This window comes from Stenella coeruleoalba (genome assembly GCF_951394435.1).
Source record: "Stenella coeruleoalba genome assembly, chromosome: 4".
Classification (NCBI taxonomy): Eukaryota; Metazoa; Chordata; class Mammalia; order Artiodactyla; family Delphinidae; genus Stenella; species Stenella coeruleoalba.
Genome location: NC_137149.1, coordinates 88,659,432 through 88,686,411, shown reverse-complemented (window position 1 = coordinate 88,686,411; position 26,980 = coordinate 88,659,432). Strand labels below are relative to the sequence as shown.

At 44.0% G+C, this 26,980-nt stretch overlaps 1 long non-coding RNA gene across 50 annotated transcripts in view; it reads right to left on the bottom strand.

The window, feature by feature from the left end:
• LOC307185334 overlaps positions 1-26,980 on the bottom strand; it is a 3,778,167-nt gene that overhangs the window by 1,623,835 nt on the left and 2,127,352 nt on the right. The window contains exon 6 of one of the 50 annotated variants that reach the window (XR_013828012.1): positions 13,504-13,589. The exons of 48 other annotated variants lie outside the window; for them this stretch is intronic. This is a non-coding gene — a long non-coding RNA (uncharacterized lncRNA). The remainder of the gene's footprint in view (positions 1-13,503; positions 13,590-26,980) is intronic. One more of the 50 variants, XR_013827971.1, reaches the window with a different exon arrangement.

Genomic DNA, 26,980 nt, shown 5'->3' with positions numbered 1-26,980 from the left:
AACCTCCTGTTTGGCCCAGTTTGCAATTTCTGCGGAAGATGAACAGGAATAGCGAGAACCAATGAGAGACTAGCTGGAGGTGTCTGGGCGGGCAAATTTAACTCTCATTTCCCACCAGGAAGAGGAATTAACCAAAGGCTCAGCATGCCGGGCCGGAACCAGATTAGGGCCTGAAGCCATCCTGCGGTGTTGCGGCCAGCTCAAAAGAAAGCGAGTTGAAGAAAGGAGCTCAGGGGCACTGTAAATCACAAACCTGCAGAGTTATAAATGACAGCTATCGTCCAAAAATAGACTGAAGTAAGGCTGCCAAGAGGACTTGAAAGCGGGGCAGAATTGCAGGAAACCGATTTCAGGAGGTAGACTGGAATTGCATTGAAAGCATAGGAAAAGAGGCAGAACGTCCACAATGATGCACTTGGCCAAAAAGGGCGTATGCGTTTTTTCCTGAATATATTCAGGAAAAAACGCATACGCCCTTTTTGGCCAACCAAGCAAGCTTGCAAAGGAAATCTGCACTACAATGAAGTCTCACTTCCCCCCGGTCAAAAGGGCCTTCAGAAAAAAGTGTAAAATCCAGAAAGGCAGGACAGGCCATGGAGAACTGGGAGCCTTGTTATGCTGATGGGTGGGATGTAAATTGCCAACAACCACTCGGGAGAAGTGTATGGTGTTTCCTGAAACATCTAAAAAACAAAGCAACAGAACCTAGGGCACTTCCACTTATGGTCCTATAGCTTAGGGAAATTAAAATCAAAAAGACACAGTCACCCCAAAGTTTGGAATGGCTCTGTTTACAAGAACCTCGTTTACAGTACAAGTTCAACATCGCAGAAAGTGAAAAATGGATAAAGAAGTTGTGGTATTTACTTACAAAGCAATATCACTCAGCAATGAAATCTGTGTCATCAGGCCCTTAGCAGCACAATGAGTGGATTCAGGTATGATGATTCTAACTGAAGTAAGTCACACAGAAAAAGAAACATCATAAGATATCAGTAATACACGGAATGTAAACTTGGCTACACAGGAACTGAATTACAGAACAGAACAGGGTCTCAAATTTAGAAAACCAACTTATGCTTGCTTAAGGGTAAAGGTGAGTTGGGGTGCTGCATAAAACCAGAGATTGAAATGAGCACAGATAAAGTTCCTTAAGTCAAATATGGAATAGACAAGAGCTACTCCTTGCTCAACGAAATGGACTCAACACCGCATATTAAACGCCTAAGAATGTACCTGACTAGTAAGTATCTTAAAACCTATGGATTGCTATGTCTCCGAAAGAGAATCAAGCATGTGTACAGGGGCATAAACGCAGCAGTGATAGGATTGGAGAGGTTCGGTGAGCAAATGAAGACCCTTTGAAGTCATATTGCATGGTACCCATTACACGGGTCTTAACTCTCCAGGTTTAAGGTATTCTTCCTTCAGCTAAAACATGCATGTGGAACCCAAGTATGATCAACCATGTGAACGGGAGACGTGTTCAAATATGTCTCAGTTTTCCTCCCCTGGTACTCGGGTGCAACATTCCAGACGCTTTACTAACAATCTCCCCACTTGGAGAGTCAGCGCCTTTAACCTCCTGTTTGGCCCAGTTTGCAATTTCTGCGGAAGATGAACAGGAATAGCGAGAACCAATGAGAGGCTAGCTGGAGGTGTCTGGACGGGCAAATTTAACTCTCATTTCCCACCAGGAAGAGGAAATAACCAAAGGCTCAGCGTGCTGTACCGGAACCAGATTAGGGCCTGAAGCCATCCTGCGGTGTTGCGGCCAGCTCAAAAGAAAGCGAGTTGAAGAAAGGAGCTCAGGGGCACTGTAATTCACAAACCTGCAGAGTTATAAATGACAGCTATCGTCCAAAAATAGACAGAAGTAAGGCTGCCAAGAGGACTTGAAAGCGGGGCAGAATTGCAGGAAACCGATTTCAGGAGGTAGACTGGAATTGCATTGAAAGCATAGGAAAAGAGGCAGAACGTCCACAATGATGCACTTGGCCAAAAAGGGCGTATGCGTTTTTTCCTGAATATATTCAGGAAAAAACGCATACGCCCTTTTTGGCCAACCAAGCAAGCTTGCAAAGGAAATCTGCACTACAATGAAGTCTCACTTCCCCCCGGTCAAAAGGGCCATCTGAAAAAAGTGTAAAATCCAGAAAGGCAGGACAGGCCATGGAGAACTGGGAGCCTTGTTATGCTGATGGGCGGGATGTAAATTGCCAACAACCACTCGGGAGAAGTGTATGGTGTTTCCTGAAACATCTAAAAATCAAAGCAACAGAACCTAGGGCACTTCCACTTATGGTCCTATAGCTTAGGGAAATTAAAATCAAAAAGACACAGCCACCCCAAAGTTTGGGACGCCTCTGTTTACAAGAACCTCGTTTACAGTACAAGTTCAACATCACAGAAAGTGAAAAATGGATAAAGAACTTGTGGTACTTACGTACAATGCAGTATCACTCAGCAATGAAATCTATGTCATCAGGCCCGTAGCAGCATAATGAGTGGATTCAGGTACGATGATTCTAACTGAAATAAGTCACACAGAAAAAGAAACATCATAAGATATCACTAATACACGGAATGTAAACTTGGCTACACAGGAACTGCATTCCAAAACAGAACAGGGTCTCAAATTTAGAAAACCAACTTATGCTTGCTTAAGGGTAAAGGTGAGTTGGGGTGCTGCATAAAACCAGAGATTGAAATGAGCACAGATAAAGTTCCTTAAGCCAAATATGGAATAGACAAGAGCTACTCCTTGCTCAACGAAATGGACTCAAAACCCCATATTAAACGCCTAAGAATGTACCTGACTAGTAAGTATCTTAAAACCTATGGATTGCTATGTCTCCGAAAGAGAATCAAGCATGTGTACAGGGGCATAAACGCAGCAGTGATAGGATTGGAGAGGTTCGGTGAGCAAATGAAGACCCTTTGAAGTCATATTGCATGGTACCCATTACACGTGTTTCAACTACCCAGGTTTAAGGTATTCTTCCTTCAGCTAAAACATGCATGTGGAACCTAGAGTATGATCAACCATGTGATCGGGAGACGTGTTCAAATATGTCTCAGTTTTCCTCCCCTGGTACTCGGGTGCAACATTCCAGACGCTTTACTAACACTCTCCCCACTTGGAGAGTCAGCCCCTTTAACCTCCTGTTTGGCCCAGTTTGCAATTTCTGCGGAAGATAAACAGGAATAGCGAGAACCAATGAGAGGCTAGCTGGAGGTGTCTGGACGGGCAAATTTAACTCTCATTTCCCACCAGGAAGAGGAATTAACCAAAGGCTCAGCATGCCGGGCCGGAACCAGATTAGGGCCTGAAGCCATCCTGCGGTGTTGCGGCCAGGTCACAAGAAAGCGAGCTGAAGAAAGGAGCTCAGGGGCACTGTAATTCACAAACCTGCAGAGTTATAAATGACAGCTATCGTCCAAAAATAGACTGAAGTAAGGCCGCCAAGAGGACTTGAAAGCAGGGCAGAATTGCAGGAAACCGATTTCAGGAGGTAGACTGGAATTGCATTGAAAGCATAGGAAAAGAGGCAGAACGTCCACAATGATGCACTTGGCCAAAAAGGGCGTATGCGTTTTTTCCTGAATATATTCAGGAAAAAACGCATACGCCCTTTTTGGCCAACCAAGCAAGCTTGCAAAGGAAATCTGCACTACAATGAAGTCTCACTTCCCCCCGGTCAAAAGGGCCATCTGAAAAAAGTGTAAAATCCAGAAAGGCAGGACAGGCCATGGAGAACTGGGAGCCTTGTTATGCTGATGGGCGGGATGTAAATTGCCAACAGACACTCGGGAGAAGTGTATGGTGTTTCCTGAAACATCTAAAAAACAAAGCAACAGAACCTAGGGCACTTCCACTTATGGTCCTATAGCTTAGGGAAATTAAAATCAAAAAGACACAGCCACCCCAAAGTTTGGGACGCCTCTGTTTACAAGAACCTCGTTTACAGTACAAGTTTAACATCACAGAAAGTGAAAAATGGATAAAGAACTTGTGGTACTTACGTACAATGCAGTATCACTCAGCAATGAAATCTATGTCATCAGGCCCGTAGCATCACAATGAGTGGATTCAGGTACGATGATTCTAACTGAAATAAGTCACACAGAAAAAGAAACATCATAAGATATCACTAATACACGGAATGTAAACTTGGCTACACAGGAACTGCATTCCAAAACAGAACAGGGTCTCAAATTTAGAAAACCAACTTATGCTTGCTTAAGGGTAAAGGTGAGTTGGGGTGCTGCATAAAACCAGAGATTGAAATGAGCACAGATAAAGTTCCTTAAGCCAAATATGGAATAGACAAGAGCTACTCCTTGCTCAACGAAATGGACTCAAAACCCCATATTAAACCCCTAAGAATGTACCTGACTAGTAAGTATCTTAAAACCTATGGATTGCTATGTCTCCAAAAGAGAATCAAGCGTGTGTACAGGGGCATAAACGCAGCAGTGATAGGATTGGAGAGGTTCGGTGAGCAAATGAAGACCCTTTGAAGTCATATTGCATGGTACCCATTCCACGGGTCTCAACTCTCCATGTTTAAGGTATTCTTCCTTCAGCTAAAACATGCATGTGGAACCCAGAGTATGATCAACCATGTGAATGGGAGACGTGTTCAAATATGTCTCAGTTTTCCTCCCCTGGTACTCGGGTGCAACATTCCAGACGCTTTCCTAACACTCTCCCGACTTGGAGAGTCAGTCCCTTTAACCTCCTGTTTGGCCCAGTTTGCAATTTCTGCGGAAGATGAACAGGAATAGCGAGAACCAATGAGAGGCTAGCTGGAGGTGTCTGGACGGGCAAATTTAACTCTCATTTCCCACCAGGAAGAGGAATTAACCAAAGGCTCAGCATGCCGGGCCGGAACCAGATTAGGGCCTGAAGCCATCCTGCGGTGTTGCGGCCAGCTCAAAAGAAAGCGAGTTGAAGAAAGGAGCTCAGGGGCACTGTAATTCACAAACCTGCAGAGTTATAAATGACAGCTATCGTCCAAAAATAGACTGAAGTAAGGCTGCCAAGAGGACTTGAAAGCGGGGCAGAATTGCAGGAAACCGATTTCAGGAGGTAGACTGGAATTGCATTGAAAGCATAGGAAAAGAGGCAGAACGTCCACAATGATGCACTTGGCCAAAAAGGGCGTATGCGTTTTTTCCTGAATATATTCAGGAAAAAACGCATACGCCCTTTTTGGCCAACCAAGCAAGCTTGCAAAGGAAATCTGCACTACAATGAAGTCTCACTTCCCCCCGGTCAAAAGGGCCATCTGAAAAAAGTGTAAAATCCAGAAAGGCAGGACAGGCCATGGAGAACTGGGAGCCTTGTTATGCTGATGGGCGGGATGTAAATTGCCAACAACCACTCGGGAGAAGTGTATGGTGTTTCCTGAAACATCTAAAAAACAAAGCAACAGAGCCTAGGGCACTGCCACTTATGGTCCTATAGCTTAGGGAAATTAAAATCAAAAAGACACAGCCACCCCAAAGTTTGGGGCGCCTCTGTTTACAAGAACCTCGTTTACAGTACAAGTTCAACATCGCAGAAAGTGAAAAATGGATAAAGAAGTTGTGGTATTTACTTACAAAGCAATATCACTCAGCAATGAAATCTATGTCATCAGGCCCTTAGCATCACAATGAGTGCATTCAGGTATGATGATTCTAACTGAAATAAGTCACACAGAAAAAGAAACATCATAAGATATCAGTAATACACGGAATGTAAACTTGGCTACACAGGAACTGAATTACAGAACAGAACAGGGTCTCAAATTTAGAAAACCAACGTATTCTTGCTTAAGGGTAAAGGTGAGTTGGGGTGCTGCATAAAACCAGAGATTGAAATGAGCACAGATAAAGTTCCTTAAGCCAAATATGGAATAGACAAGAGCTACTCCTTGCTCAACGAAATGGACTCAACACCCCATATTAAACGCCTAAGAATGTACCTGACTAGTAAGTATCTTAAAACCTATGGATTGCTATGTCTCCGAAAGAGAATCAAGCATGTGTACAGGGGCATAAACGCAGCAGTGATAGGATTGGAGAGGTTCGGTGAGCAGATGAAGACCCTTTGAAGTCATATTGCATGGTACCCATTCCACGGGTTTCAACTACCCAGGTTTAAGGTATTCTTCCTTCAGCTAAAACATGCATGTGGAACCTAGAGTATGATCAACCATGTGATCGGGAGACGTGTTCAAATATGTCTCAGTTTTCCTCCCCTGGTACTCGGGTGCAACATTCCAGACGCTTTACTAACACTCTCCCCACTTGGAGAGTCAGTCCCTTTAACCTCCTGTTTGGCCCAGTTTGCAATTTCTGCGGAAGATGAACAGGAATAGCGAGAACCAATGAGAGGCTAGCTGGAGGTGTCTGGACGGGCAAATTTAACTCTCATTTCCCACCAGGAAGAGGAATTAACCAAAGGCTCAGCATGCCGGCCCGGAACCAGATTAGGGCCTGAAGCCATCCTGCGGTGTTGCGGCCAGGTCACAAGAAAGCGAGTTGAAGAAAGGAGCTCTGGGGCACTGTAATTCACAAACCTGCAGAGTTATAAATGACAGCTATCGTCCAAAAATAGACTGAAGTAAGGCTGCCAAGAGGACTTGAAAGCGGGGCAGAATTGCAGGAAACCGATTTCAGGAGGTAGACTGGAATTGCATTGAAAGCATAGGAAAAGAGGCAGAACGTCCACAATGATGCACTTGGCCAAAAAGGGCGTATGCGTTTTTTCCTGAATATATTCAGGAAAAAACGCATACGCCCTTTTTGGCCAACCAAGCAAGCTTGCAAAGGAAATCTGCACTACAATGAAGTCTCACTTCCCCCCGGTCAAAAGGGCCATCTGAAAAAAGTGTAAAATCCAGAAAGGCAACAGGCCATTGAGAACTGGGAGCCTTGTTATGCTGAAGGGCGGGATGTAAATTGCCAACAGACACTTGGGAGAAGTGTATGGTGTTTCCTGAAACATCTAAAAAACAAAGCAACAGAGCCTAGGGCACTTCCACTTATGGTCCTATAGCTTAGGGAAATTAAAATCAAAAAGACACAGCTCCCCAAAGTTTGGAACGGCTCTGTTTACAAGAACCTCGTTTACAGTACAAGTTCAACATCGCAGAAAGTGAAAAATGGATAAAGAAGTTGTGGTATTCACTTACAAAGCAATATCACTCAGCAATGAAATCTATGTCATCAGGCCCTTAGCAGCACAATGAGTGGATTCAGGTATGATGATTCTAACTGAAATAAGTCACACAGAAAAAGAAACATCATCAGATATCAGTAATACACGGAATGGAAACTTGGCTACACAGGAACTGAATTACAGAACAGAACAGGGTCTCAAATTTAGAAAGACAACTTATGCTTGCTTAAGGGTAAAGGTGAGTTGGGGTGCTGCATAAAACCAGAGATTGAAATGAGCACAGATAAAGTTCCTTAAGCCAAATATGGAATAGACAAGAGCTACTCCTTGCTCAACGAAATGGACTCAACACCGCATATTAAACGCCTAAGAATGTACCTGACTTGTAAGTATCTTAAAACCTATGGATTGCTATGTCTCCAAAAGAGAATCAAGCATGTGTACAGGGGCATAAACGCAGCAGTGATAGGATTGGAGAGGTTCGGTGAGCAAATGAAGACCCTTTGAAGTCATATTGCATGGTACCCATTACACGTGTTTCAACTACCCAGGTTTAAGGTATTCTTCCTTCAGCTAAAACATGCATGTGGAACCTAGAGTATGATCAACCATGTGATCGGGAGACGTGTTCAAATATGTCTCAGTTTTCCTCCCCTGGTACTCGGGTGCAACATTCCAGACGCTTTACTAACACTCTCCCCACTTGGAGAGTCAGTCCCTTTAACCTCCTGTTTGGCCCAGTTTGCAATTTCTGCGGAAGATGAACAGGAATAGCGAGAACCAATGAGAGGCTAGCTGGAGGTGTCTGGACGGGCAAATTTAACTCTCATTTCCCACCAGGAAGAGGAATTAACCAAAGGCTCAGCATGCCGGGCCGGAACCAGATTAGGGCCTGAAGCCATCCTGCGGTGTTGCGGCCAGGTCACAAGAAAGCGAGTTGAAGAAAGGAGCTCAGGGGCACTGTAATTCACAAACCTGCAGAGTTATAAATGACAGCTATCGTCCAAAAATAGACTGAAGTAAGGCTGCCAAGAGGACTTGAAAGCGGGGCAGAATTGCAGGAAACCAATTTCAGGAGGTAGACTGGAATTGCATTGAAAGCATAGGAAAAGAGGCAGAACGTCCACAATGATGCACTTGGCCAAAAAGGGCGTATGCGTTTTTTCCTGAATATATTCAGGAAAAAACGCATACGCCCTTTTTGGCCAACCAAGCAAGCTTGCAAAGGAAATCTGCACTACAATGAAGTCTCACTTCCCCCCGGTCAAAAGGGCCATCTGAAAAAAGTGTAAAATCCAGAAAGGCAGGACAGGCCATGGAGAACTGGGAGCCTTGTTATGCTGATGGGCGGGATGTAAATTGCCAACAACCACTCGGGAGAAGTGTATGGTGTTTCCTGATACATCTAAAAAACAAAACAACAGAACCTAGGGCACTTCCACTTATGGTCCTATAGCTTAGGGAAATTAAAATCAAAAAGACACAGCCACCCCAAAGTTTGGAACGGCTCTGTTTACAAGAACCTCGTTTACAGTAGAAGTTCAACATCGCAGAAAGTGAAAAATGGATAAAGAACTTGTGGTACTTACGTACAATGCAGTATCACTCAGCAATGAAATCTATGTCATCAGGTCCGTAGCATCACAATGAGTGGATTCAGGTACGATGATTCTAACTGAAATAAGTCACACAGAAAAAGAAACATCATAAGATATCACTAATACACGGAATGTAAACTTGGCTACACAGGAACTGCATTCCAAAACAGAACAGGGTCTCAAATTTAGAAAACCAACTTATGCTTGCTTAAGGGTAAAGGTGAGTTGGGGTGCTGCATAAAACCAGAGATTGAAATGAGCACAGATAAAGTTCCTTAAGCCAAATATGGAATAGACAAGAGCTACTCCTTGCTCAACGAAATGGACTCAAAACCCCATATTAAACCCCTAAGAATGTACCTGACTAGTAAGTATCTTAAAACCTATGGATTGCTATGTCTCCAAAAGAGAATCAAGCGTGTGTACAGGGGCATAAACGCAGCAGTGATAGGATTGGAGAGGTTCGGTGAGCAAATGAAGACCCTTTGAAGTCATATTGCATGGTACCCATTCCACGGGTCTCAACTCTCCATGTTTAAGGTATTCTTCCTTCAGCTAAAACATGCATGTGGAACCCAGAGTATGATCAACCATGTGAATGGGAGACGTGTTCAAATATGTCTCAGTTTTCCTCCCCTGGTACTCGGGTGCAACATTCCAGACGCTTTCCTAACACTCTCCCGACTTGGAGAGTCAGTCCCTTTAACCTCCTGTTTGGCCCAGTTTGCAATTTCTGCGGAAGATGAACAGGAATAGCGAGAACCAATGAGAGGCTAGCTGGAGGTGTCTGGACGGGCAAATTTAACTCTCATTTCCCACCAGGAAGAGGAATTAACCAAAGGCTCAGCATGCCGGGCCGGAACCAGATTAGGGCCTGAAGCCATCCTGCGGTGCTGCGGCCAGCTCAAAAGAAAGCGAGTTGAAGAAAGGAGCTCAGGGGCACTGTAATTCACAAACCTGCAGAGTTATAAATGACAGCTATCGTCCAAAAATAGACTGAAGTAAGGCTGCCAAGAGGACTTGAAAGCGGGGCAGAATTGCAGGAAACCGATTTCAGGAGGTAGACTGGAATTGCATTGAAAGCATAGGAAAAGAGGCAGAACGTCCACAATGATGCACTTGGCCAAAAAGGGCGTATGCGTTTTTTCCTGAATATATTCAGGAAAAAACGCATACGCCCTTTTTGGCCAACCAAGCAAGCTTGCAAAGGAAATCTGCACTACAATGAAGTCTCACTTCCCCCCGGTCAAAAGGGCCATCTGAAAAAAGTGTAAAATCCAGAAAGGCAGGACAGGCCATGGAGAACTGGGAGCCTTGTTATGCTGATGGGCGGGATGTAAATTGCCAACAACCACTCGGGAGAAGTGTATGGTGTTTCCTGAAACATCTAAAAAACAAAGCAACAGAGCCTAGGGCACTGCCACTTATGGTCCTATAGCTTAGGGAAATTAAAATCAAAAAGACACAGCCACCCCAAAGTTTGGGGCGCCTCTGTTTACAAGAACCTCGTTTACAGTACCAGTTCAACATCGCAGAAAGTGAAAAATGGATAAAGAAGTTGTGGTATTTACTTACAAAGCAATATCACTCAGCAATGAAATCTATGTCATCAGGCCCTTAGCATCACAATGAGTGCATTCAGGTATGATGATTCTAACTGAAATAAGTCACACAGAAAAAGAAACATCATAAGATATCAGTAATACACGGAATGTAAACTTGGCTACACAGGAACTGAATTACAGAACAGAACAGGGTCTCAAATTTAGAAAACCAACGTATTCTTGCTTAAGGGTAAAGGTGAGTTGGGGTGCTGCATAAAACCAGAGATTGAAATGAGCACAGATAAAGTTCCTTAAGCCAAATATGGAATAGACAAGAGCTACTCCTTGCTCAACGAAATGGACTCAACACCCCATATTAAACGCCTAAGAATGTACCTGACTAGTAAGTATCTTAAAACCTATGGATTGCTATGTCTCCGAAAGAGAATCAAGCATGTGTACAGGGGCATAAACGCAGCAGTGATAGGATTGGAGAGGTTCGGTGAGCAGATGAAGACCCTTTGAAGTTATATTGCATGGTACCCATTCCACGGGTTTCAACTACCCAGGTTTAAGGTATTCTTCCTTCAGCTAAAACATGCATGTGGAACCTAGAGTATGATCAACCATGTGATCGGGAGACGTGTTCAAATATGTCTCAGTTTTCCTCCCCTGGTACTCGGGTGCAACATTTCAGACGCTTTACTAACACTCTCCCCACTTGGAGAGTCAGTCCCTTTAACCTCCTGTTTGGCCCAGTTTGCAATTTCTGCGGAAGATGAACAGGAATAGCGAGAACCAATGAGAGGCTAGCTGGAGGTGTCTGGACGGGCAAATTTAACTCTCATTTCCCACCAGGAAGAGGAATTAACCAAAGGCTCAGCATGCCGGCCCGGAACCAGATTAGGGCCTGAAGCCATCCTGCGGTGTTGCGGCCAGGTCACAAGAAAGCGAGTTGAAGAAAGGAGCTCAGGGGCACTGTAATTCACAAACCTGCAGAGTTATAAATGACAGCTATCGTCCAAAAATAGACTGAAGTAAGGCTGCCAAGAGGACTTGAAAGCGGGGCAGAATTGCAGGAAACCAATTTCAGGAGGTAGACTGGAATTGCATTGAAAGCATAGGAAAAGAGGCAGAACGTCCACAATGATGCACTTGGCCAAAAAGGGCGTATGCGTTTTTTCCTGAATATATTCAGGAAAAAACGCATACGCCCTTTTTGGCCAACCAAGCAAGCTTGCAAAGGAAATCTGCACTACAATGAAGTCTCACTTCCCCCCGGTCAAAAGGGCCATCTGAAAAAAGTGTAAAATCCAGAAAGGCAGGACAGGCCATGGAGAACTGGGAGCCTTGTTATGCTGATGGGCGGGATGTAAATTGCCAACAACCACTCGGGAGAAGTGTATGGTGTTTCCTGATACATCTAAAAAACAAAACAACAGAACCTAGGGCACTTCCACTTATGGTCCTATAGCTTAGGGAAATTAAAATCAAAAAGACACAGCCACCCCAAAGTTTGGAACGGCTCTGTTTACAAGAACCTCGTTTACAGTAGAAGTTCAACATCGCAGAAAGTGAAAAATGGATAAAGAACTTGTGGTACTTACGTACAATGCAGTATCACTCAGCAATGAAATCTATGTCATCAGGTCCGTAGCATCACAATGAGTGGATTCAGGTACGATGATTCTAACTGAAATAAGTCACACAGAAAAAGAAACATCATAAGATATCACTAATACACGGAATGTAAACTTGGCTACACAGGAACTGCATTCCAAAACAGAACAGGGTCTCAAATTTAGAAAACCAACTTATGCTTGCTTAAGGGTAAAGGTGAGTTGGGGTGCTGCATAAAACCAGAGATTGAAATGAGCACAGATAAAGTTCCTTAAGCCAAATATGGAATAGACAAGAGCTACTCCTTGCTCAACGAAATGGACTCAAAACCCCATATTAAACCCCTAAGAATGTACCTGACTAGTAAGTATCTTAAAACCTATGGATTGCTATGTCTCCAAAAGAGAATCAAGCGTGTGTACAGGGGCATAAACGCAGCAGTGATAGGATTGGAGAGGTTCGGTGAGCAAATGAAGACCCTTTGAAGTCATATTGCATGGTACCCATTCCACGGGTCTCAACTCTCCATGTTTAAGGTATTCTTCCTTCAGCTAAAACATGCATGTGGAACCCAGAGTATGATCAACCATGTGAATGGGAGACGTGTTCAAATATGTCTCAGTTTTCCTCCCCTGGTACTCGGGTGCAACATTCCAGACGCTTTCCTAACACTCTCCCGACTTGGAGAGTCAGTCCCTTTAACCTCCTGTTTGGCCCAGTTTGCAATTTCTGCGGAAGATGAACAGGAATAGCGAGAACCAATGAGAGGCTAGCTGGAGGTGTCTGGACGGGCAAATTTAACTCTCATTTCCCACCAGGAAGAGGAATTAACCAAAGGCTCAGCATGCCGGGCCGGAACCAGATTAGGGCCTGAAGCCATCCTGCGGTGCTGCGGCCAGCTCAAAAGAAAGCGAGTTGAAGAAAGGAGCTCAGGGGCACTGTAATTCACAAACCTGCAGAGTTATAAATGACAGCTATCGTCCAAAAATAGACTGAAGTAAGGCTGCCAAGAGGACTTGAAAGCGGGGCAGAATTGCAGGAAACCGATTTCAGGAGGTAGACTGGAATTGCATTGAAAGCATAGGAAAAGAGGCAGAACGTCCACAATGATGCACTTGGCCAAAAAGGGCGTATGCGTTTTTTCCTGAATATATTCAGGAAAAAACGCATACGCCCTTTTTGGCCAACCAAGCAAGCTTGCAAAGGAAATCTGCACTACAATGAAGTCTCACTTCCCCCCGGTCAAAAGGGCCATCTGAAAAAAGTGTAAAATCCAGAAAGGCAGGACAGGCCATGGAGAACTGGGAGCCTTGTTATGCTGATGGGCGGGATGTAAATTGCCAACAACCACTCGGGAGAAGTGTATGGTGTTTCCTGAAACATCTAAAAAACAAAGCAACAGAGCCTAGGGCACTGCCACTTATGGTCCTATAGCTTAGGGAAATTAAAATCAAAAAGACACAGCCACCCCAAAGTTTGGGGCGCCTCTGTTTACAAGAACCTCGTTTACAGTACCAGTTCAACATCGCAGAAAGTGAAAAATGGATAAAGAAGTTGTGGTATTTACTTACAAAGCAATATCACTCAGCAATGAAATCTATGTCATCAGGCCCTTAGCATCACAATGAGTGCATTCAGGTATGATGATTCTAACTGAAATAAGTCACACAGAAAAAGAAACATCATAAGATATCAGTAATACACGGAATGGAAACTTGGCTACACAGGAACTGAATTACAGAACAGAACAGGGTCTCAAATTTAGAAAACCAACGTATTCTTGCTTAAGGGTAAAGGTGAGTTGGGGTGCTGCATAAAACCAGAGATTGAAATGAGCACAGATAAAGTTCCTTAAGCCAAATATGGAATAGACAAGAGCTACTCCTTGCTCAACGAAATGGACTCAACACCCCATATTAAACGCCTAAGAATGTACCTGACTAGTAAGTATCTTAAAACCTATGGATTGCTATGTCTCCGAAAGAGAATCAAGCATGTGTACAGGGGCATAAACGCAGCAGTGATAGGATTGGAGAGGTTCGGTGAGCAGATGAAGACCCTTTGAAGTCATATTGCATGGTACCCATTCCACGGGTTTCAACTACCCAGGTTTAAGGTATTCTTCCTTCAGCTAAAACATGCATGTGGAACCTAGAGTATGATCAACCATGTGATCGGGAGACGTGTTCAAATATGTCTCAGTTTTCCTCCCCTGGTACTCGGGTGCAACATTCCAGACGCTTTACTAACACTCTCCCCACTTGGAGAGTCAGTCCCTTTAACCTCCTGTTTGGCCCAGTTTGCAATTTCTGCGGAAGATGAACAGGAATAGCGAGAACCAATGAGAGGCTAGCTGGAGGTGTCTGGACGGGCAAATTTAACTCTCATTTCCCACCAGGAAGAGGAATTAACCAAAGGCTCAGCATGCCGGGCCGGAACCAGATTAGGGCCTGAAGCCATCCTGCGGTGTTGCGGCCAGGTCACAAGAAAGCGAGTTGAAGAAAGGAGCTCAGGGGCACTGTAATTCACAAACCTGCAGAGTTATAAATGACAGCTATCGTCCAAAAATAGACTGAAGTAAGGCTGCCAAGAGGACTTGAAAGCGGGGCAGAATTGCAGGAAACCAATTTCAGGAGGTAGACTGGAATTGCATTGAAAGCATAGGAAAAGAGGCAGAACGTCCACAATGATGCACTTGGCCAAAAAGGGCGTATGCGTTTTTTCCTGAATATATTCAGGAAAAAACGCATACGCCCTTTTTGGCCAACCAAGCAAGCTTGCAAAGGAAATCTGCACTACAATGAAGTCTCACTTCCCCCCGGTCAAAAGGGCCATCTGAAAAAAGTGTAAAATCCAGAAAGGCAGGACAGGCCATGGAGAACTGGGAGCCTTGTTATGCTGATGGGCGGGATGTAAATTGCCAACAACCACTCGGGAGAAGTGTATGGTGTTTCCTGAAACATCTAAAAAACAAAACAACAGAACCTAGGGCACTTCCACTTATGGTCCTATAGCTTAGGGAAATTAAAATCAAAAAGACACAGCCACCCCAAAGTTTGGAATGGCTCTGTTTACAAGAACCTCGTTTACAGTACAAGTTCAACATCGCAGAAAGTGAAAAATGGATAAAGAACTTGTGGTACTTACGTACAATGCAGTATCACTCAGCAATGAAATCTATGTCATCAGGTCCGTAGCATCACAATGAGTGGATTCAGGTACGATGATTCTAACTGAAATAAGTCACACAGAAAAAGAAACATCATAAGATATCACTAATACACGGAATGTAAACTTGGCTACACAGGAACTGCATTCCAAAACAGAACAGGGTCTCAAATTTAGAAAACCAACTTATGCTTGCTTAAGGGTAAAGGTGAGTTGGGGTGCTGCATAAAACCAGAGATTGAAATGAGCACAGATAAAGTTCCTTAAGCCAAATATGGAATAGACAAGAGCTACTCCTTGCTCAACGAAATGGACTCAAAACCCCATATTAAACCCCTAAGAATGTACCTGACTAGTAAGTATCTTAAAACCTATGGATTGCTATGTCTCCAAAAGAGAATCAAGCGTGTGTACAGGGGCATAAACGCAGCAGTGATAGGATTGGAGAGGTTCGGTGAGCAAATGAAGACCCTTTGAAGTCATATTGCATGGTACCCATTCCACGGGTCTCAACTCTCCATGTTTAAGGTATTCTTCCTTCAGCTAAAACATGCATGTGGAACCCAGAGTATGATCAACCATGTGAATGGGAGACGTGTTCAAATATGTCTCAGTTTTCCTCCCCTGGTACTCGGGTGCAACATTCCAGACGCTTTCCTAACACTCTCCCGACTTGGAGAGTCAGTCCCTTTAACCTCCTGTTTGGCCCAGTTTGCAATTTCTGCGGAAGATGAACAGGAATAGCGAGAACCAATGAGAGGCTAGCTGGAGGTGTCTGGACGGGCAAATTTAACTCTCATTTCCCACCAGGAAGAGGAATTAACCAAAGGCTCAACATGCCGGGCCGGAACCAGATTAGGGCCTGAAGCCATCCTGCGGTGTTGCGGCCAGGTCACAAGAAAGCGAGTTGAAGAAAGGAGCTCAGGGACACTGTAATTCACAAACCTGCAGAGTTATAAATGACAGCTATCGTCCAAAAATAGACTGAAGTAAGGCTGCCAAGAGGACTTGAAAGCGGGGCAGAATTGCAGGAAACCGATTTCAGGAGGTAGACTGGAATTGCATTGAAAGCATAGGAAAAGAGGCAGAACGTCCACAATGATGCACTTGGCCAAAAAGGGCGTATGCGTTTTTTCCTGAATATATTCAGGAAAAAACGCATACGCCCTTTTTGGCCAACCAAGCAAGCTTGCAAAGGAAATCTGCACTACAATGAAGTCTCACTTCCCCCCGGTCAAAAGGGCCATCTGAAAAAAGTGTAAAATCCAGAAAGGCAGGACAGGCCATGGAGAACTGGGAGCCTTGTTATGCTGATGGGCGGGATGTAAATTGCCAACAACCACTCGGGAGAAGTGTATGGTGTTTCCTGAAACATCTAAAAAACAAAGCAACAGAGCCTAGGGCACTTCCACTTATGGCCCTATAGCTTAGGGAAATTAAAATCAAAAAGACACAGCCACCCCAAAGTTTGGAACGGCTCTGTTTACAAGAACCTCGTTTACAGTACAAGTTCAACATCGCAGAAAGTGAAAAATGGATAAAGAAGTTGTGGTATTTACTTACAAAGCAATATCACTCAGCAATGAAATCTGTGTCATCAGGCCCTTAGCAGCACAATGAGTGGATTCAGGTATGATGATTCTAACTGAAGTAAGTCACACAGAAAAAGAAACATCATAAGATATCAGTAATACACGGAATGTAAACTTGGCTACACAGGAACTGAATTACAGAACAGAACAGGGTCTCAAATTTAGAAAACCAACTTATGCTTGCTTAAGGGTAAAGGTGAGTTGGGGTGCTGCATAAAACCAGAGATTGAAATGAGCACAGATAAAGTTCCTTAAGTCAAATATGGAATAGACAAGAGCTACTCCTTGCTCAACGAAATGGACTCAACACCGCATATTAAACGCCTAAGAATGTACCTGACTAGTAAGTTTCGTAAAACCTATGGATTGCTATGTCTCCGAAAGAGAATCAAGCATGTGTACAGGGGCATAAACGCAGCAGTGATAGGATTGGAGAGGTTCGGTGAGCAAATGAAGACCCTTTGAAGTCATATTGCATGGTACCCATTACACGGGTCTTAACTCTCCAGGTTTAAGGTATTCTTCCTTCAGCTAAAACATGCATGTGGAACCCAAGTATGATCAACCATGTGAACGGGAGACGTGTTCAAATATGTCTCAGTTTTCCTCCCCTGGTACTCGGGTGCAACATTCCAGACGCTTTACTAACACTCTCCCCACTTGGAGAGTCAGTCCCTTTAACCTCCTGTTTGGCCCAGTTTGCAATTTCTGCGCAAGATGAACAGGAATAGCGAGAACCAATGAGAGACTAGCTGGAGGTGTCTGGACGGGCAAATTTAACTCTCATTTCCCACCAGGAAGAGGAAATAACCAAAGGCTCAGCGTGCCGTGCCGGAACCAGATTAGGGCTTGAAGCCATCCTGCGGTGTTGCGGCCAGGTCACAAGAAAGCGAGTTGAAGAAAGGAGCTCAGGGGCACTGTAATTCACAAACCTGCAGAGTTATAAATGACAGCTATCGTCCAAAAATAGACTGAAGTAAGGCTGCCAAGAGGACTTGAAAGCGGGGCAGAATTGCAGGAAACCGATTTCAGGAGGTAGACTGGAATTGCATTGAAAGCATAGGAAAAGAGGCAGAACGTCCACAATGATGCACTTGGCCAAAAAGGGCGTATGCGTTTTTTCCTGAATATATTCAGAAAAAAATGCATACGCACTTTTTGGCCAACCAAGCAAGCTTGCAAAGGAAATCTGCACTACAATGAAGTCTCACTTCCCCCCGGTCAAAAGGGCCATCTGAAAAAAGTGTAAAATCCAGAAAGGCAGGACAGGCCATGGAGAAGTGGGAGCCTTGTTATGCTGATGGGCGGGATGTAAATTGCCAACAGACACTCGGGAGAAGTGTATGGTGTTTCCTGAAACATCTAAAAAACAAAGCAACAGAGCCTAGGGCACTGCCACTTATGGTCCTATAGCTTAGGGAAATTAAAATCAAAAAGACACAGCCACCCCAAAGTTTGGGACGCCTCTGTTTACAAGAACCTCGTTTACAGTACAAGTTCAACATCGCAGAAAGTGAAAAATGGATAAAGAAGTTGTGGTATTTACTTACAAAGCAATATCCCTCAGCAATGAAATCTATGTCATCAGGCCCGTAGCAGCATAATGAGTGGATTCAGGTATGATGATTCTAACTGAAATAAGTCACACAGAAAAAGAAACATCATAAGATATCACTAATACACGGAATGTAAACTTGGCTACACAGGAACTGCATTCCAAAACAGAACAGGGTCTCAAATTTAGAAAACCAACTTATGCTTGCTTAAGGGTAAAGGTGAGTTGGGGTGCTGCATAAAACCAGAGATTGAAATGAGCACAGATAAAGTTCCTTAAGCCAAATATGGAATAGACAAGAGCTACTCCTTGCTCAACGAAATGGACTCAACACCCCATATTAAACGCCTAAGAATGTACCTGACTAGTAAGTATCTTAAAACCTATGGATTGCTATGTCTCCGAAAGAGAATCAAGCATGTGTACAGGGGCATAAACGCAGCAGTGATAGGATTGGAGAGGTTCAGTGAGCAAATGAAGACCCTTTGAAGTCATATTGCATGGTACCCATTCCACGGGTTTCAACTACCCAGGTTTAAGGTATTCTTCCTTCAGATAAAACATGCATGTGGAACCTAGAGTATGATCAACCATGTGATCGGGAGACGTGTTCAAATATGTCTCAGTTTTCCTCCCCTGGAACTCGGGTGCAACATTCCAGACGCTTTCCTAACACTCTCCCCACTTGGAGAGTCAGTCCCTTTCACCTCCTGTTTGGCCCAGTTTGCAATTTCTGCGGAAGATGAACAGGAATAGCGAGAACCAATGAGAGGCTAGCTGGAGGTGTCTGGACGGGCAAATTTAACTCTCATTTCCCACCAGGAAGAGGAATTAACCAAAGGCTCAGCATGCCGGGCCGGAACCAGATTAGGGCCTGAAGCCATCCTGCGGTGTTGCGGCCAGGTCACAAGAAAGCGAGTTGAAGAAAGGAGCTCAGGGGCACTGTAATTCACAAACCTGCAGAGTTATAAATGACAGCTATCGTCCAAAAATAGACTGAAGTAAGGCTGCCAAGAGGACTTGAAAGCGGGGCAGAATTGCAGGAAACCGATTTCAGGAGGTAGACTGGAATTGCATTGAAAACATAGGAAAAGAGGCAGAACGTCCACAATGATGCAGTTGGCCAAAAAGGGCGTATGCGTTTTTTCCTGAATATATTCAGGAAAAAACGCATACGCCCTTTTTGGCCAACCAAGCAAGCTTGCAAAGGAAATCTGCACTACAATGAAGTCTCACTTCCCCCCGGTCAAAAGGGCCATCTGAAAAAAGTGTAAAATCCAGAAAGGCAGGACAGGCCATGGAGAACTGGGAGCCTTGTTATGCTGATGGGCGGGATGTAAATTGCCAACAACCACTCGGGAGAAGTGTATGGTGTTTCCTGAAACATCTAAAAAACAAAGCAACAGAACCTAGGGCACTTCCACTTATGGTCCTATAGCTTAGGGAAATTAAAATCAAAAAGACACAGCCACCCCAAAGTTTGGGACGCCTCTGTTTACAAGAACCTCGTTTACAGTACAAGTTCAACATCACAGAAAGTGAAAAATGGATAAAGAACTTGTGGTACTTACGTACAATGCAGTATCACTCAGCAATGAAATCTATGTCATCAGGCCCGTAGCAGCATAATGAGTGGATTCAGGTACGATGATTCTAACTGAAATAAGTCACACAGAAAAAGAAACATCATAAGATATCACTAATACACGGAATGTAAACTTGGTTACACAGGAACTGCATTCCAAAACAGAACAGGGTCTCAAATTTAGAAAACCAACTTATGCTTGCTTAAGGGTAAAGGTGAGTTGGGGTGCTGCATAAAACCAGAGATTGAAATGAGCACAGATAAAGTTCCTTAAGCCAAATATGGAATAGACAAGAGCTACTCCTTGCTCAACGAAATGGACTCAACACCCCATATTAAACGCCTAAAAATGTACCTGACTAGTAAGTATCTTAAAATCTATGGATTGCTATGTCTCCAAAAGAGAATCAAGCGTGTGTACAGGGGAATAAACGCAGCAGTGATAGGATTGGAGAGGTTCGGTGAGCAAATGAAGACCCTTTGAAGTCATATTGCATGGTACCCATTCCACGGGTCTCAAATCTCCATGTTTAAGGTATTCTTCCTTCAGCTAAAACATGCATGTGGAACCCAGAGTATGATCAACCATGTGAATGGGAGACGTGTTCAAATATGTCTCAGTTTTCCTCCCCTGGTACTCGGGTGCAACATTCCAGACGCTTTACTAACACTCTCCCCACTTGGAGAGTCAGTCCCTTTAACCTCCTGTTTGGCCCAGTTTGCAATTTCTGCGGAAGATGAACAGGAATAGCGAGAACCAATGAGAGGCTAGCTGGAGGTGTCTGGACGGGCAAATTTAACTCTCATTTCCCACCAGGAAGAGGAATTAACCAAAGGCTCAGCATGCCGGGCCGGAACCAGATTAGGGCCTGAAGCCATCCTGCGGTGTTGCGGCCAGGTCACAAGAAAGCGAGTTGAAGAAAGGAGCTCAGGGGCACTGTAATTCACAAACCTGCAGAGTTATAAATGACAGCTATCGTCCAAAAATAGACTGAAGTAAGGCTGCCAAGAGGACTTGAAAGCGGGGCAGAATTGCAGGAAACCGATTTCAGGATGTAGACTAGAATTGCATTGAAAACATAGGAAAAGAGGCAGAACGTCCACAATGATGCACTTGGCCAAAAAGGGCATATGCTTTTTTTCCTGAATATATTCAGGAAAAAACGCATACGCCCTTTTTGGCCAACCAAGCAAGCTTGCAAAGGAAATCTGCACTACAATGAAGTCTCACTTCCCCCCGGTCAAAAGGGCCATCTGAAAAAAGTGTAAAATCCAGAAAGGCAGGACAGGCCATGGAGAACTGGGAGCCTTGTTATGCTGATGGGCGGGATGTAAATTGCCAACAACCACTCGGGAGAAGTGTATGGTGTTTCCTGAAACATCTAAAAAACAAAGCAACAGAACCTAGGGCACTTCCACTTATGGCCCTATAGCTTAGGGAAATTAAAATCAAAAAGACACAGCCACCCCAAAGTTTGGAACGGCTCTGTTTACAAGAACCTCGTTTACAGTACAAGTTCAACATCGCAGAAAGTGAAAAATGGATAAAGAAGTTGTGGTATTTACTTACAAAGCAATATCACTCAGCAATGAAATCTGTGTCATCAGGCCCTTAGCAGCACAATGAGTGGATTCAGGTATGATGATTCTAACTGAAATAAGTCACACAGAAAAAGAAACATCATAAGATATCAGTAATACACGGAATGTAAACTTGGCTACACAGGAACTGAATTACAGAACAGAACAGGGTCTCAAATTTAGAAAACCAACTTATGCTTGCTTAAGGGTAAAGGTGAGTTGGGGTGCTGCATAAAACCAGAGATTGAAATGAGCACAGATAAAGTTCCTTAAGCCAAATATGGAATAGACAAGAGCTACTCCTTGCTCAACGAAATGGACTCAACACCCCATATTAAACGCCTAAGAATGTACCTGACTAGTAAGTATCTTAAAACCTATGGATTGCTATGTCTCCGAAAGAGAATCAAGCATGTGTACAGGGGCATAAACGCAGCAGTGATAGGATTGGAGAGGTTCAGTGAGCAAATGAAGACCCTTTGAAGTCATATTGCATGGTACCCATTCCACGGGTTTCAACTACCCAGGTTTAAGGTATTCTTCCTTCAGCTAAAACATGCATGTGGAACCCAAGTATGATCAACCATGTGAACAGGAGACGTGTTCAAATATGTCTCAGTTTTCCTCCCCTGGTACTCGGGTGCAACATTCCAGACGCTTTACTAACACTCTCCCCAATTGGAGAGTCAGCGCCTTTAACCTCCTGTTTCGCCCAGTTTGCAATTTCTGCGGAAGATGAACAGGAATAGCGAGAACCAATGAGAGGCTAGCTGGAGGTGTCTGGACGGGCAAATTTAACTCTCATTTCCCACCAGGAAGAGGAAATAACCAAAGGCTCAGAGTGCCGTACCGGAACCAGATTAGGGCCTGAAGCCATCCTGCGGTGTTGCGGCCAGCTCAAAAGAAAGCGAGTTGAAGAAAGGAGCTCAGGGGCACTGTAATTCACAAACCTGCAGAGTTATAAATGACAGCTATCGTCCAAAAATAGACTGAAGTAAGGCTGCCAAGAGGACTTGAAAGCGGGGCAGAATTGCAGGAAACCGATTTCAGGAGGTAGACTGGAATTGCATTGAAAGCATAGGAAAAGAGGCAGAACGTCCACAATGATGCACTTGGCCAAAAAGGGCGTATGCGTTTTTTCCTGAATATATTCAGGAAAAAACGCATACGCCCTTTTTGGCCAACCAAGCAAGCTTGCAAAGGAAATCTGCACTACAATGAAGTCTCACTTCCCCCTGGTCAAAAGGGCCATCTGAAAAAAGTGTAAAATCCAGAAAGGCAGGACAGGCCATGGAGAACTGGGAGCCTTGTTATGCTGATGGGCGGGATGTAAATTGCCAACAGACACTCGGGAGAAGTGTATGGTGTTTCCTGAAACATCTAAAAAACAAAGCAACAGAGCCTAGGGCACTGCCACTTATGGTCCTATAGCTTAGGGAAATTAAAATCAAAAAGACACAGCCACCCCAAAATTTGGGACGCCTCTGTTTACAAGAACCTCGTTTACAGTACAAGTTCAACATCGCAGAAAGTGAAAAATGGATAAAAAAGTTGTGGTATTTACTTACAAAGCAATATCACTCAGCAATGAAATCTATGTCATCAGGCCCTTAGCATCACAATGAGTGGATTCAGGTATGATGATTCTAACTGAAATAAGTCACACAGAAAAAGAAACATCATAAGATATCAGTAATACACGGAATGTAAACTTGGCTACACAGGAACTGAATTACAGAAAAGAACAGGGTCTCAAATTTAGAAAACCAACTTATGCTTGCTTAAGGGTAAAGGTGAGTTGGGGTGCTGCATAAAACCAGAGATTGAAATGAGCACAGATAAAGTTCCTTAAGTCAAATATGGAATAGACAAGAGCTACTCCTTGCTCAACGAAATGGACTCAACACCGCATATTAAAAGCCTAAGAATGTACCTGACTAGTAAGTATCTTAAAACCTATGGATTGCTATGTCTCCGAAAGAGTATCAAGCATGTGTACAGGGGCATAAACGCAGCAGTGATAGGATTGGAGAGGTTCGGTGAGCAAATGAAGACCCTTTGAAGTCATATTGCATGTTACCCATTACACGGGTCTCAACTACCCAGGTTTAAGGTATTCTTCCTTCAGCTAAAACATGCATGTGGAACCCAAGTATGATCAACCATGTGAACGGGAGACGTGTTCAAATATGTCTCAGTTTTCCTCCCCTGGTACTCGGGTGCAACATTCCAGACGCTTTACTAACACTCTCCCCAATTGGAGAGTCAGCGCCTTTAACCTCCTGTTTGGCCCAGTTTGCAATTTCTGCGGAAGATGAACAGGAATAGCGAGAACCAATGAGAGGCTAGCTGGAGGTGTCTGGACGGGCAAATTTAACTCTCATTTCCCACCAGGAAGAGGAAATAACCAAAGGCTCAGAGTGCCGTACCGGAACCAGATTAGGGCCTGAAGCCATCCTGCGGTGTTGCGGCCAGCTCACAAGAAAGCGAGTTGAAGAAAGGAGCTCAGGGGCACTGTAATTCACAAACCTGCAGAGTTATAAATGACAGCTATCGTCCAAAAATAGACTGAAGTAAGGCTGCCAAGAGGACTTGAAAGCGGGGCAGAATTGCAGGAAACCGATTTCAGGAGGTAGACTGGAATTGCATTGAAAGCATAGGAAAAGAGGCAGAACGTCCACAATGATGCACTTGGCCAAAAAGGGCGTATGCGTTTTTTCCTGAATATATTCAGGAAAAAACGCATACGCCCTTTTTGGCCAACCAAGCAAGCTTGCAAAGGAAATCTGCACTACAATGAAGTCTCACTTCCCCCTGGTCAAAAGGGCCATCTGAAAAAAGTGTAAAATCCAGAAAGGCAGGACAGGCCATGGAGAACTGGGAGCCTTGTTATGCTGATGGGCGGGATGTAAATTGCCAACAGACACTCGGGAGAAGTGTATGGTGTTTCCTGAAACATCTAAAAAACAAAGCAACAGAGCCTAGGGCACTGCCACTTATGGTCCTATAGCTTAGGGAAATTAAAATCAAAAAGACACAGCCACCCCAAAATTTGGGACGCCTCTGTTTACAAGAACCTCGTTTACAGTACAAGTTCAACATCGCAGAAAGTGAAAAATGGATAAAGAAGTTGTGGTATTTACTTACAAAGCAATATCACTCAGCAATGAAATCTATGTCATCAGGCCCTTAGCATCACAATGAGTGGATTCAGGTATGATGATTCTAACTGAAATAAGTCACACAGAAAAAGAAACATCATAAGATATCACTAATACACGGAATGTAAACTTGGCTACACAGGAACTGAATTACAGAACAGAACAGGGTCTCAAATTTAGAAAACCAACTTATGCTTGCTTAAGGGTAAAGGTGAGTTGGGGTGCTGCATAAAACCAGAGATTGAAATGAGCACAGATAAAGTTCCTTAAGTCAAATATGGAATAGACAAGAGCTACTCCTTGCTCAACGAAATGGACTCAACACCGCATATTAAACGCCTAAGAATGTACCTGACTAGTAAGTATCTTAAAACCTATGGATTGCTATGTCTCCGAAAGAGAATCAAGCATGTGTACAGGGGCATAAACGCAGCAGTGATAGGATTGGAGAGGTTCGGTGAGCAAATGAAGACCCTTTGAAGTCATATTGCATGTTACCCATTACACGGGTCTCAACTACCCAGGTTTAAGGTATTCTTCCTTCAGCTAAAACATGCATGTGGAACCCAAGTATGATCAACCATGTGAATGGGAGACGTGTTCAAATATGTCTCAGTTTTCCTCCCCTGGTACTCGGGTGCAACATTCCAGACGCTTTACTAACACTCTCCCCACTTGGAGAGTCAGCGCCTTTAACCTCCTGTTTGGCCCAGTTTGCAATTTCTGCGGAAGATGAACAGGAATAGCGAGAACCAATGAGAGGCTAGCTGGAGGTGTCTGGACGGGCAAATTTAACTCTCATTTCCCACCAGGAAGAGGAAATAACCAAAAGCTCAGCGTGCCATACCGGAACCAGATTAGGGCCTCAAGCCATCCTGCGGTGTTGCGGCAAGCTCACAAGAAAGCGAGTTGAAGAAAGGAGCTCAGGGGCACTGTAATTCACAAAACTGCAGAGTTATAAATGACAGCTATCGTCCAAAAATAGACTGAAGTAAGGCTGCCAAGAGGACTTGAAAGCGGGGCAGAATTGCAGGAAACCGATTTCAGGAGGTAGACTGGAATTGCATTGAAAGCATAGGAAAAGAGGCAGAACGTCCACAATGATGCACTTGGCCAAAAAGGGCGTATGCGTTTTTTCCTGAATATATTCAGGAAAAAACGCATACGCCCTTTTTGGCCAACCAAGCAAGCTTGCAAAGGAAATCTGCACTAAAATGAAGTCTCACTTCCCCCCGGTCAAAAGGGCCATCTGAAAAAAGTGTAAAATCCAGAAAGGCAGGACAGGCCATGGAGAACTGGGAGCCTTGTTATGCTGATGGGCGGGATGTAAATTGCCAACAACCACTCGGGAGAAGTGTATGGTGTTTCCTGAAACATCTAAAAAACAAAGCAACAGAACCTAGGGCACTTCCACTTATGGTCCTATAGCTTAGGGAAATTAAAATCAAAAAGACACAGCCACCCCAATGTTTGGAACGGCTCTGTTTACAAGAACCTCGTTTACAGTACAAGTTCAACATCGCAGAAAGTGAAAAATGGATAAAGAAGTTGTGGTACTTACGTACAATGCAGTATCACTCAGCAATGAAATCTGTGTCATCAGGCCCGTAGCAGCATAATGAGTGGATTCAGGTATGATGATTCTAACTGAAATAAGTCACACAGAAAAAGAAACATCATAAGATATCACTAATACACGGAATGTAAACTTGGCTACACAGGAACTGAATTACAGAACAGAACAGGGTCTCAAATTTAGAAAACCAACTTATTCTTGCTTAAGGGTAAAGGTGAGTTGGGGTGCTGCATAAAACCAGAGATTGAAATGAGCACAGATAAAGTTCCTTAAGCCAAATATGGAATACACAAGAGCTACTCCTTGCTCAACGAAATGGACTCAACACCCCATATTAAACGCCTAAGAATGTACCTGACTAGTAAGTATCTTAAAACCTATGTATTGCTATGTCTCTGAAAGAGAATCAAGCATGTGTACAGGGGCATAAACGCAGCAGTGATAGGATTGGAGAGGTTCGGTGAGCAAATGAAGACCCTTTGAAGTCATATTGCATGGTACCCATTCCACGGGTTTCAACTACACAGGTTTAAGGTATTCTACCTTCAGCTAAAACATGCATGTGGAACCCAAGTATGATCAACCATGTGAACGGGAGACGTGTTCAAATATGTCTCAGGTTTCCTCCCCTGGTACTCGGGTGCAACATTCCAGACGCTTTACTAACACTCTCCCCACTTGGAGAGTCAGTCCCTTTAACCTCCTGTTTGGCCCAGTTTGCAATTTCTGCGGAAGATGAACAGGAATAGCGAGAACCAATGAGAGGCTAGCTGGAGGTGTCTGGACGGGCAAATTTAACTCTCATTTCCCACCAGGAAGAGGAATT